We start from the raw sequence: 4,183 nt of genomic DNA on the forward strand, positions 1-4,183 counted from the left end.
TGCGGCAAGAAATGCAGAGTCCGTCGTAAATAGTCTTCCATTCTCCAATTTCCTTCTCTATTGCCTGTCACAATTTTAATTCTTTATCGGTTCTTAATAATAACTAAAACTTAAATCTTTAAATTAATTTGTGCGCATTGTAGTTGGAATAAAAGCGCGATAGCATTCACACGTCCTTGATCAAGCGTATCATATAACGCTAACGATATTATATCGGCTAGAGAAGAAGAAGCTTAAAAAATTGTTACAAGTAAGGAAATCCTAGTATGAATCTTTTAATCTACTTCAGAAACCTAAATTCAAACAACCGCAGTTATTCCTGCATAATAACTTTGAACGTTCATTTAACAATAATCGTTCAGTGTGTATTAACCCTAATTTGTACTTAAAAGAAATACTTGGACACCAGAACAGCGTCAGCCATGAAGAGAAACCATGTTGCCCTGAAAAGATACACCTTTATGAAAACTACATTTTTTATGCTTTGTAGGTTATAACATTAGTTTATAAAAGACTTAACAAAGCTCAAAAAACCTATAATTTATGATGAAAGAAAAAATTAGTAGATGGAAGAAATACCACTTCATAAGTCAGTTAGCCTTTCTGACCGAATGCAGAATACTGAGAGAATCAATTGGTCTCTCATGATGTCAATCCCTAGTTAGACCACTATGTTGTCATCACTATTATGTGCTATATTGTTCAAATGAAGAAATTAAAAAGAAGAAATGTCGAATCCATGCAATATATGTAAAGGTTACACTTTATTCATTACATTAATTCGTTATCTGGAGATTTATTTACCCCCAAATATCTCGTGTGAATCAAATCATAGACAAGTCAGTCTGTCCTTCGTCATCTTACCGCTCACAGCAGTTGACTAGATTAAACTGGAGGAATATTGCCAATGTGATGATAACACAGGGAAACCATTTCTCTATTTAAAAATTTAACACTGTGAATAGATATCCAATAAATCATTACGCTTTCAAGGAAGGCAGCGTTCAAATATAAACATACGACGGCCTCGATTAGGGCGATGTGTTGCCCCATTTTATTGATCGTCTACACACTTTAATTCAATACAATATAATCTATGTAAAATAGTCAGTGACATTGTTTAGATTTATTTATAAACAGAGAGTTCTTATTTAGATCTATCCGTTGTTACAAATGTATTTTAATTATTTAAATATGTGATAAATGTAGTTTTCGTAAAATAGAAGATATACTACATACATTTTCCTCTTCGATCATAGAGCCGAAACAATAACAAATGGTCCACGTAAATGTGTTTTATGATTTATGGCGGCACCTCGTGCCTTTATTGGGTGTTATAAAAATATCCTGCATATTGCATAATGAATATGTAAAATTTTAATATATTATAAAGGAAGGCAATCATTAAAGGAACTAAATAAGTTTTTTGACTGCAGCACAAGTAGAAATCTGCTATCAGGTAGAAATTTTTCAGCATTGAAACATTTTTTTCAATTGAATAACTTCTTTGAAAATATTTGTCATCTGGTTTCAACAACGACCCGACTTGTGAAAATATATATATATATATATATATATATTATATAAATTAATATCAACTTTCATAATCAGAATCAAAATATATGAGTAAAAAGAAAGAAAAGAAAAGGAAAAATGTGACAAAACCTTAGTTTTTATGAAACAAAAAATAGTTACAATGTGTTCCTGTTAGTGCAAAGACAAGTTGTTGATTTCAAAGAAATCTTTTAGTAGATAATCGGTCATTCTGCCCTTTTATCAATTACTATTTTTATGTATAACTTTTATTGTATTTTATGTATATTATTTTAAATGAAAATTGATTTCTAAGAACCTGAATCTCAACTGTATAGTGTAAAGCATTATTGGATCCTTATTTGATAGCTCAAGTCTATTCATTATTCAAATGAAAAATGAGAGTATTACATACAACATTACTTTATATATTTGGGTATCCTAAAAATGCCTGCCTTTTTTATAATAGAGAATGAATTGAAGGTGAGGTGTAATTTGTTCATAAAATTTATTCCATCATACATAATAAAGACTTCTACCACTGACCAGGAAAATTACGGCCTGTTGTGATATTTTTCGTAATTTAAGGTAAATTAAGTCCAAAAGTAATTTATCAAACTTGTGAATCTAATTTGTGAAGTTTAAATGAAGCGAAAGTGGGATTTTAATTGAAATTTCAGTATTCACTATTCCATTTCGTTACCGCTCAACTGAGTTAACGGGCATGCTAAGGAGTTACTGAAAAAGTTGAATGTTACAATTAAAAAAGATTAGCGAACTGAAAATTTTGTTGCCGTTGTATAAGATCTAAATTCAAAATATTAACTTAAATAGCAGCAAATAAAAAACCTCGAAAAATATTTACAAGATAAAAAATTAAGATTTTATATGATATTACTGTATGTAGTGATTATTAGTTATATATATACTTATCCATACCTATAACATTTTATAATGCATGGCCCGTCTTATTAAACAGGACATAAAAAATGTATATTCAAATGCTTTTGACACATCAATTATGTAATCTGTGTACGATTTAATTTGTCACACAAACGATTCCGGCTCAAGACAGAGCGGTGTGACGAAAGAAATATTTCCTGTTAATACCGATAAAATCACGTTACATCGAAACACGCAATTTAGTTAAAAATTAAAAAGCACCCTGTATTCACTAACGTTATCTTATATTTTTTATTCGAACTTATTAAAATATTACAACACTTTTTCTTTTAATGTGTCAATGACCTGGATTATATGATACACATTACATTTACTTCTGTCTTGGTTTAGCTTATCTATTCTGTTGTTTATCTGTTACTTGTAAAATAACCTAGGTTTCAGTTATAAAAAATAATACAAAAAAGGCTAATTATATTTCTAACATTCATATAATGAAGTAAGTTTGAGCTAATAGTTCAATAAAAAAACAAATAATGAATGTTAAATACATATTATCCGCGGTGGTATTTTTGAAACATATCTTTAATACTGCACATTTAGAAAATATTGAAAAGGACTTTTGCAATAACATACGTTCTTATGAGTACATATGCTTATAAAACCGAATGCATTCAGGGCACTATTGCTTAATTTTTAAAGCGACTGGAACACTATATTCTGAAGGTTGCAGGTTCATATTTATAATTACATAGGTTCCGTTTGAATTTGAATTGTTTATTAAATATTGTAGAATGCGTTTAGATACTTAAATCTCTATATTTATTTAAATCTTTCTAACAAAATTTTTATTGTCTCCCAGGAAACGTTTTACGCATACTCGCGTCTACATACCCGTGCTAAAGTTTTGACGTAACGCCAATGACGTCACCGAATCGAAATCAGCCCTCTCCTAGTTCTGTCAGGCGGCCTCTTTCTCACTGACTCGCAGAAGGAGATCGCTACCAACTTTTATCAACATAGACGTGCCTAATGTTAGAAGTTACAGATTTAGCCCCTATATAGGATGGATATAGATCTCACAGCGTCTTTATCCTTGGAACGTCATATAAGATAGACTCTATTCATGTGCAAGACGTCACACTACTGCAGAGACAGCGAACTTTTTCCCGTGGTCACTCGAATTTAGGTAGCGTGTGATATACTTCCCTCCTTATATGTTTCAAAAGTTAAAATTCCTTAATTTTTTTAATTTGATATATTACTTTTGAAATACCAGTAGAATAAAAGAAAGTAACAATGAAATACATGTTAGATACAAATTAAAATAAAATTAAAAGTTTTTTTGTATTATTATAGTTACGGATTTTTTCTAAATTCATTATAAACATACTAAAACAACATGTACATATTTACTTTCTTTGTCTCATTTTTTTGTTCCATTTAATCTACGAAACGGCTGGATTGATTGTGACGGGTCTGTAAGTAATAGACACCTCATGTAACAAAAACCCTTATTCCATATTTATTTGATTTTTTTTTATTTTTATTAATGTTAATGATAATGATAACTACTACTTTTTTTCTAAAACATATGTTTTTATTACATTTATTTAAATAATCACATAACTCCATATACGAATGTATTTTATAATATAAATATTAAAAGAAACTGTCAAACTGATATTCATTACAAAACGAGACAGCTTAATTATTATAACGAGTACGGTTCTTTTTTTAATTCCAATCA

This window comes from Danaus plexippus, chromosome 15 (genome assembly GCF_018135715.1).
Source record: "Danaus plexippus chromosome 15, MEX_DaPlex, whole genome shotgun sequence".
In the NCBI taxonomy this organism is placed as follows: Eukaryota; Metazoa; Arthropoda; class Insecta; order Lepidoptera; family Nymphalidae; genus Danaus; species Danaus plexippus.